The 9,764-nt window shown below is 40.3% G+C and overlaps 1 long non-coding RNA gene across 1 annotated transcript; it reads left to right on the top strand.

Annotated features, from left to right (window-relative positions):
* The first annotated feature begins 444 nt into the window (after nucleotides 1-444).
* On the top strand, nucleotides 445-8,597 carry LOC105862052 (uncharacterized). The gene is made up of 4 exons (XR_001149866.2): nucleotides 445-774; nucleotides 2,249-2,366; nucleotides 4,219-4,268; nucleotides 8,386-8,597. It is a non-coding gene; the product is annotated as an uncharacterized LOC105862052 (long non-coding RNA).
* The last annotated feature ends 1,167 nt before the right edge of the window (nucleotides 8,598-9,764 follow it).

Below are 9,764 nucleotides of genomic sequence, written 5' to 3'. Positions count from 1 at the left end.
CAACTTATAATATTTGTCTACTTTTACAGCTTAAATACTCCCACTGTAGCTAATTTTGAGCTGCCAGCTCATAGCATGCAGTGTGGGGAAGAGAAGCACAATAACATGCCTGGATGTAGGATTTGCATCCCAGAAGCACAACAGGTGTAAGTCACCTCAAGAGCATGGATAATAGTAATAGAATTGGGAAATGATGATTTTTGAATATGTATTGTCTTTGTTTTAATACAATTTCTTTATTTGTAAGTTATAGAATTTACTTTTTAATAAAGTCCATGTTTAACAATCAGCTTGCAAAATTCCTCAAAATTTAACCATTGTCTCTCACAAGCCAGTACAGATCAGGTCTCCTTGGAAGGAACAGTAGTGAAGCCAGCTCTTTCTGATGTCATAACCTGGACTTTTGGCCATTCTGCCACATTCTTCCATTTACTAAACAGTCATTACACCCAGGCCGGGGCCAGGCATGATGCCTCTGACTAGAAAGCTTATACTGTCGCCACTACTCTAAGCTGCCTACCATTGATTCACAGAAGTCATTATCTGGGGAGTGTGAGGAAACTGCAACCTCTTCATTGGGGCTAATTTTATCCCTTGTCTTAGCCACAAAGATACCAGGTTACCAAGAATAAAGCTAAGTATATAAGCAGCACACCCTCTGTTGGCCTCTTCCCATGGAGATACTCATGAACTGAGAACGCTCGTTGAGGCAAGTGGCTGGGAGGGTGAGTCAGAGAGAGAAGCTCAGAGCTCTTAAAAGACACAAACCAACAGGTCAGCCTCCTATTAACAAGGAAAGAGGTGAAAAAATTACAATATTTACTGTGTTTATATTTTTCTTTTTTTAGAGGTATTCTACTTAAGAGACCTAGCATGGGAATGGATCCTTCCATCCTGGCTGTGTTCTGTCTGCCTATAGGAGCCATTTACATTGTAATTGTGAAATTGTATTTGACACTATGGACTATTTTACAAATTTTTATCTGTGGTGCTAATGATGTTTTCTCATTGATGATTGGATTTTAAAAATTCTGATGAAAATTTTATACATGATCTATTATGTCTTTAAAAGTCAAGAATGCAGATAGGATGCATGATTCAGCTGTTATGAAATCAGGTCCTAGGATCAACTAATTGGCTCCAATGCCTATAATCAGTGTGCTCAGGCAGCTTAAGTCTCCAGATCTCAACCTGGCTTCTACTCCACGGAGCAGTTGGGAGAATGAAATGAAATAGCACATGCACACCTTTTAACACAGTCTCAGACTCATACACACTACACTGATTATTAGCTACTAGGTCTCAAGGGTAAGCCTTTGAAAATGTAGAATCTGAAAGTACAGAACTAATAATTTCTTTATACCTAAGATTCTGTTAAGAGTGTGTTTGTCCAAATCTCATTTGAGGAGGAGCTATATGATCACTGGGATCATCATCACATGGTCTGTCTGGAATAAGATATCCTTCATTACCACCTTTGTCTTTGAAAACCTACATAATTGATTCCCTATTTAATTTTGTTGATAAAATTTACTTCTAGGCCGGGTGTGGTGGCTCACGCCTGTAATCCTAGCACTCTGGGAGGCTTAGGCGGGCGGATTGCTCGAGGTCAGGCGTTCAAAACCAGCCTGAGCTAGAGCGAGACCCTGTCTCTACTATAAATAGAAATTAATTGGCCAACTAAGATATATATAGAAAAAATTAGCCGGGCATGGTGGCACGTGCCTGTAGTCCCAGTCACTCGGGAGGCTGAGGCAGAAGGATTGCTTGAGCCCAGGAGATTGAGGTTGCTGTGAGCTAGGCTGACTCCACAGCACTCACTCTAGCCTGGGCAACAAAGCAAGACTCTGTCTCAAAAAAAAATAAAAAAATAAAAAAATTTACTTCTATTTATTGTCACTCAATTTGGAGCTATGCATTTGCTATTAGCAGATAAAGTACATGAGAGATGTTGCTCTTTCTTTTTCCTTGTATTTCATCCCTTTTGTATGAGCATGTGGCTCACCAGATCAATATTCATTTTTTTGGCAAATATTTACTGAGTGCTCACTCTGTGCTGGCTTCATGCTAGGTGTTAAAGAAAATCACGTAAAGGTTGCCAGGCTCAGCATATGGAAATATTCTAGCAGATATTATCATACTGGAAAAATATTTGTTGTTTATTTGAAATTCAAATCTATCTAGGGATCTGCTTTTTATCGGGCAACCCTAAATTATGGTCTTTGTCTTCATATGGTTTTTCACCGAGTGAGGGACACAGTCAAGTATCCCTCAGGTGATCAGGACACAGTGGCGATATGCAAGTCCAAGATGCAGAAAGGTATCCCAGGAAAAGTGGCATCTAAGCTGAGAGCTGAGATGTGAAGGTGAGTGGAGTTAGCCAAGAAAGTGTTGTGCCTGGGAAAATGCTTCAGACAAAGGGATCAGCCTTTTGGAAGGTTCTGAGGTAGAAAGCAGCTTTGATGATGTTGTCAGCTGCTGCATAATTGAACAACAATTCACATAAGGGGAAGAGCAGGTCCCTAGCGAGGCTGGGCTGCCCACCAGTGCCTGATTTCTCACATTTCCACTCTATTCTCCTTGCCCTCTTTTCCTTTGACTTTAGCTAGCCAGAGTGCATTTTAATTATTTGCATTAAAAAACAGTTTTAACTAAGAAAAGTAAACACTCAGTACATCCTGAACGAGTGTGCATAATTGGAAGTTCTGATCTTTTGTGGGGAGGGGTAGTTAGATTATAAAGTTGACTTATGATGAGAAAAATCTCATATTGTCTAAGTTTCCCTTGAACAATCTTTAGATCGTCCACCAACAGTTACGCTGAGAGGCATTCAGAAGGGCGTCAGGCCTGACCCCTGTTCTGCACGTCCCTGGGCATGGACTCCACAGCTGGAATGGCAGGGGCCTGGCAGCTCTCATTCATGCTCCTTCTGTCAGCTCACCATGTATTGCTGAATTTGTGTGGGATGTATTTGAGTTGAATGGGAATTCATTGAGAGTAAATAGATGAAGACTATTGGTGTGACCTCCCAGAGACAGAATGGACCTCCCCCCAAAAATATTTGGTTCTAATGGCAAGACTGCTGATGCCACACATGCACCAAGAGGAGATGAAGAGGTTTACGACTCACAGAATGTCGCTTTCTGGTGAAAGGAGGGAAAGCTACCACGTAGGTCCTAAAATGGCTTGAGAAAGCAGCGAAAGCACACTGCCTCAATTCTGACTGTGGGTAGGGGTAGGGCTGGGTGAGGGCTTCTGGGCACATCCAGGGCTGTGTGATTTGAATCCAGGACGGGATCACCCAGGCTTTCTTATCAGCATGTCCAGATATGGGACAAGAGGGGAAAAGGGAGGACTGGGACATGAAAGCTATTCACAAACATCAAAAATGGAGTCAGACTCTTATTACAAAGACACTTTCTGGTATTTTATCTTTTCTGCTTCAGGTTGATCATAGTTTCAAGGATACTGTATGTTAGTGCATAACATTGCCCTAATCTCTAAATTAGATGTATCAAATGGGGTCTGGCAGGAAAGAGGTAGTATATGACAATAGGGTAATTTGAAGAGAGTTTAATAAAGGCATGATTAGCAAAAGTGTAGGTAGAGTATAAGAAAACAACACGGGATGAGTAATGAATGATATCCGGGGCTCCATTTAATTTCCACTCCTGATGGAGGAGGCAAAGGAGAGGTTGCCAGAACCCAGAGAGAGAGGGTGAGAAAAAGAGAGAGATCTGCTGGGAGTGGCTGTCTAACAGAAGCTATGCCTTTGGGTCAAGGAAATCAGCCACCTACAATGATCCCCTTAAGGAAGGCACCAAGGAGCTCATAAAAAATACCCTAAATCTCACTTCTCACTTTCTTTCCTCCCTCTGGTCTCCTGCCCCCCATTAGACAACCCAGCCAGAGGGCAGAGGGCAGGGCTGCTCACTGAAGCAGCCTGTAGAGTCTAGTTTCCTCAGCACAGAGCACTGTGTCCAGCTTAGGAAACTCCACTGGTTTTTCCCTCTGGCAACAGGGTGGAAGGTTGGTCAAAGCAATTGTTCCCCTGTCTCCCACTCTCCTCAAAAAGTCAGTAGGTCTTAGTATATAACATACTCAATTTCTGGCATTTTAAATGGGTAGTTTTCATGACGTGTATGGCAGTATTTTGGGACATGTAAAGGAACATGCTTTGTGTTCTCATTCTCTCTCTTTCTTTTAAATTAATATTAGAAGTTCAAAGAAAAGAAGAGCCAGGACATGACAACATGCAAATCGATATGGTAATATGAGCCAGAGCCTTGAACACAGTGATAGCTCAATAAACGTTTACTTATCAAATGATCCATAGAATCACAGCAGAAAAAACTTCCCATGAGAAATTTCATGAGCAGGATGTAGTTGCAGAGATTGTCTTATAATAAGTAGCTTGTCTTTTCTATCTTGTCTACACCAAAGTTTAATTCCTTTGTCAAAGTATCCCATCTGTTGGCCACTCGCCCTCTGCTAATTAAATCCCGTATTTGGGAGCACATACACATAGCATAGGAGTCCTGAGGCTGACTGGCCATAAAGCAGTTGTTTGGTGTTATCAGCTTCTATTCCTCCTCTTCTCCTATGGAGTAAAAATTTAATGTCAGCACAAATTGAAAACAACACAGCAGCTTTTCAGAAATTTATTTTCCGTTCTAAAATGCATTTGCATTTTTAAATACTTATTTTTGGCCTTCGTTTTCATGCGATTTTGTTTATAGCACTAGAAATAGGGCAATGTGACTTTTTGTTCCTTTTATTACTCCAATCTGATGCCCAAAGGGATGAAGTCAAAATCATTAAGCAAATGGCAGAAAGCAATCAATGTTCCCAAATCAAAGGTCACATAATAAGGAAAGATGAAAGTGAAATACAGAAAATCACTCATTGGTTTGGCTGGAAAATCTTCAAATTTTCATAAATCTGATACAAGTAAAAAACATTGAAATGAGAACTATGGCTTTATTTGGCATTACTTGGTAACTGTGGCATTTCTATCGAGCAATGGACTGAGACTGTTGATACATAGCCATTTTTGAAAACCTCTTTTGGTAAAAAATTTAAAAAAATATTAGGAAAAAACAGGTTGTGCATGAACTTTCCTTGCAGGTTGGCCAGCAAAGATTCCCCAAATTGTGAAAGCTTTGGGCTTTTGCCCTAGCACATGTTCAATGAAGCTACAATCAGTGGGAAAAGGAGCAATTTTCTGAATAAACCATGGAGATGGGTTCTAGGAACAGAAATAAATATATCTCAAGGTGTGGCCTTGGAGACAGGAGCCTTCCTGCAATGTCAGGACAATGCACTTTCCCAGCTTCCAAGCTTAGCTTTCAAGACAGTGATGACAGGCCTTTTGGGTATGGATTTTCTTTCCCCCAAAGTCTGGCAAGCAACCTAACTAAATGAAGCCTCTCAGCGTGCTGATATTAACAGTACTCTATTAGTGTCAGATCAGAATTAAATAAATATATGTGGCAACGCCTTTTTCAGAGGCAGCTGTCACTTGAACATGTTGACACAAAATGTTTGTTTTCTGTTACATACATTTTGGAGTCTTTAAAAATTCCCTTAAGTAAAAGGCTGCACTGAGTGGAAAAACTGCAGCTGCACACCTCAAATACTAACTTAGTCTGGGAAATCTCATATGAGAAACACTTCTGTGTGGTGGCCGCTAGTGTATACAATCCTCTGATGCAGGTTGGAAGCAATGGTAAGACCAGTTGCAGCCTTTATTTGACTGTTCCTCAATAGTTTTTAAATTTTTTGTTGGTAGGGATTATTGATGGAAAAACTCTGGGCCCCCAAGTTACAAGTTTTGAAAGCATTCTACTCTTTCTACCTTATAAAAGTACATCTTCCCTGATTATTTAAGAAATTTGTAGTTATCATTTAAAACTTATTAGAAACATAAATTATGAACACATTTTGATGTTTTTCATCCATATATTCTTTTATTTTTTTAAAAGAAGATGAAGGTCCCTTGTATTTTGTTAATTAAAAAATAAATATGGCCGCGCCCGGTGGCTCATGCCTGTAGTCCTATAATTCTGGCACGCCGAGGCGGGAGGATCACCCAAGGTCAGGAGTTCCAAACCATCCTGAGGAAGAGCCAGACCCTGTCTCTATTAAAAATAGAAAGAAATTAATTGGCTAACTAAAAATATATATAGAAAAAATTAGCCGAGCATGGTGGCGCATGCCTGTAGTCCCAGCTACTTGGGAGACTGAGGCAGAAGGATTGCTTGAGCCCGGGAGTTAGAGGTTGCCATGAGCTAGGCTGACAACACCGCACTCTAGCCCTGGCAATAGAGTGAGACTCTGTTTCAATAACAAACAAAAAAATAGCTATGTTTCCTTCTCCTCCGGCTCTACATACATACGCGCACATACACACATGCAAAGAGCAAGGGCACATGCACAAACACAGTGCACACAAGCAGGGGCTGCTTAGATAGTACTGTTTTGGGTAAGTGTATGAAGCTGACGTCTGATCTGAGTTGTCTTTAGTGTGTTCTTCACCACAGCTGATTGTCAGTTTATGCAGAACAGGGGCCCATAACAAATTAACTATTGAGAACTACTAGGAAAGTTTCAGCTACTGAGCCCATCTTTTTGCTACTAAATGTGAAAGATACATTCTACTTAAATCTCCCAGTGCTGTTTTTAATGATGCACAATGCTATTGCTAACCTTAAAAAAAAAGTTGCCTTCCACCATTCACTTTACATGGCATCAAAACTTCAAGTGAAATTCTGGACATTGTAGGCAATGGCAAGAGAACATTATTTACCAATGGTGGAAACACCATTTGCAGATGTATTTAAAAACAATCTGTCTTTTTAGGGTATAATTATCATAAAATTCACCCAATTTAAGTGTATAGTGCAATGAACTTTGACAAATATCTGAGTCCATCAAAATACAGTATAGAAACATTTCCAGCACCCAAAAGCTTTCCTCAGGATTCTTTGCAGCCAATCCCCTCTCCCCACCCTCAAACTTTAACAACCATTCATCTACTTTATGTTACGATAGTTTTACCTTTTTAGAGTTTCATATAACTAAAATCAGAAAGTTAAAAAAAATTAACTCCCAATAGTCAGAGCCTATAACTTTAGTCAAGTGAATCTATTCTGCAAATTCAGAGGATTCAAATAACGGAGACACTATGCAGTACTTATAAATTGTGAGAGTCTCTCATAGTACTCTTGCTATAGTCTCCTAAGAGCTTTCTTGAATTCTCATTTCTCCTTTTTTCTCCATCCTGATCCTATAGAAACTATATCCTGAATGGAGGAAGCTGTCACAAGATTTGGTGTAGATTTATCCAGAAAAGGGAGAAAAACTGTAGCAAGCTATTTTGTTTACCTTTTCTCCTCCTCTTCTTCTTCTTCTTCCTCCTCTTCCTCTTCCTCTTCCTCTCCTTCTCCCTCTCCCTCTCCCTCTCCTTCTCCTTCTCCCTCTCCCTCTCCCTCTCCCTTTCCCTCTCCCTCTCCTTCTCCTTCTCCTTCTCCTTCTCCTTCTCCTTCTCCTTCTCTTTCTCCTTCTTCTTCTTCTTCTTCTCCTCCAGATCTTGCTTTGTCACTCTGGCTAGAGTGCAGTGGTGTTGTCATAGCTCATTGCAACCTCAAACTTCTGAGCTCAAGTGATCCTTCTGCCTCAGCCTCTTGAGTAGCTGGGACTACAGGCACACACCACCACGCCTGGCTAATTTTTCTATTTTTGGGAAAGGTGGGGTCTCACTCTTGCTCAGGCACTAACTTCTCCTGCCCCTGCCTCTCAGAGTGCTAGGATTGCAGGCGTTGAGCGGGTTCCCTGCCTGTCGTTTCTGTTCTAACATTTAGGAGGAAAGACCTAAAAGTTATGTGAAGGATCAGGAAAAAGCAGGAGACATAGGATCTAAAAACCAGAGAGATATACTTATACCTAGTTGAAAGGATAACTAGAGAAATAGGAAGTGTTGATTGATATCAGTTGACTGTAGAAGACAGGGCATAAATCTTTCTGTAACTATTCTGTTTTCCTTAGATTATCTTGAATAGATGCTTTAAGTACAGGTAATATGTAAACACTGTTAATTAGTATTTTGCCAATATTTATACTATTCTGTAAATCACCACATTTTTGTTGAAAAAATTGAAAATTAGTCTGGATATAGGTTTTTTTAATGATTAATTAGATTTTTGAACATTATTTTATGTTTCTTTTTATAACATGAAGTTGGTTTTTATTTTTATTTCATCATATTACAGGGATACAAATGTTTAGGTTATGTATATCGCCCTTGCCCCACTCGAGTCAGAGCTTCAAGTGTGAATACACTCGATCTCATTTGTATATAATTTTAATCTTACCTCTCACGCCTAGACCTACAGATGACCTAAAATGTCTTCACTGACACCTGCTGGTAGGCTCTGGAATTGCAGAAAGAGTGGCTAAGAAGTGTTACCTCTCCTGGAAGACATCGCTTGGAAATTCTAATCCACTTCCACAAGCACAATTATTGTAAGCGTCTTTCACCATTTGGATTTCCACAGCATGCAGGATTAGCTGAGCATGCCTTTATTGTTATTAAAGACATGTACTGGTTGTTTTCAATAGCTTTTCAGTATTTAGTCTGTGCCACAACTAGATGCTAGGGATATAAAGTCTCTTGTTATTAAAGTATTAGATTTGAGGAATGCAGAGATAAAGCACACAATGAGGGAACTCATATTCTATGATGTGGAGGACAGACAACTATAGTACAATGTGTTCTTTCTTATGACATAGGTAGGTATAAACTGACCCTTTAAATTAACTCAATGAACAAATACTGAATGCCTATTGGTGTCTTGCACTACTCTAGGAGCTTCAGAATGAAGAGCCCTTTCATGTGTAATAGATGGTGGGAAAGGAAAAGTTGAAAGTCTGCTGGGAGCATTTAAAATGGATATTGAATCGGGATCTACAGCATCAGGAAGTCTGGCTGACAAAGGTGACATGTAAGCTAATATTTGAAGGATGGACAAAAGTTAGGGCTGGGGATAAGGCATAGAGATGAGCATATGCAGAGGTCTTGAATCATGGATCCCTGAGGGGCTGAGAGAAATTCCATGAATGGATACAGAGTCAGAGGTTGGCAAACTTGTTCTGTTAAGGACCAGATAGTGAACATTCGGGGTTTGTGGGCCAATGTGTAGGCAATATCCTAAACTCTGCATGCAGCTGTTCTTGAAGAAAAGCTAATTGTCTTGCTTTTTTGTTTCTTTTTATATTTTACATTTAAAAATGGAAAAACTATTCTTAGCTTGTAAACCACACAAAAACAGGCAGTTGGCTGGATTTGGCCCGTGGACCATAGTTTGCTGACCTTGAGCACAGAGTCTGGGCTTAGTGTGGATATGAGAGAATAAGACATGAACGTTAAAAATGGCCTGCAGGTGCTATGAGGCTAAAGAATTCAGATTCTATCCGGAGGGCAATGGGGGATCATTAAAAGGGCTGGTTTGGGAAAACCGATATTTTGTATTTGGACTGTGGAAGACCATCGGGACAATGTGCTGTGTGGGCAGAGACATTGGCTGTGGGACTGCCACAGGGACCTAGGTGCAATAAAGGCTCTATTTAGGGAGCTCAACAGTTGTTGGAGGGAATAGATTTGAAATGAAGCACAACTTCTAACACTTGGTGGTTGATTGAATGTGTGGACTAAAGGAGGAGAAATAAATTGTTTCTGGTTTGCATAAATGACATTGGGTCTTTCG

This window comes from Microcebus murinus, chromosome 5 (genome assembly GCF_040939455.1).
Source record: "Microcebus murinus isolate Inina chromosome 5, M.murinus_Inina_mat1.0, whole genome shotgun sequence".
In the NCBI taxonomy this organism is placed as follows: domain Eukaryota; kingdom Metazoa; phylum Chordata; class Mammalia; order Primates; family Cheirogaleidae; genus Microcebus; species Microcebus murinus.
The sequence above is the reverse complement of the archived record's forward strand: the minus strand, read 5'-3'. Positions and strand labels throughout refer to the sequence as shown.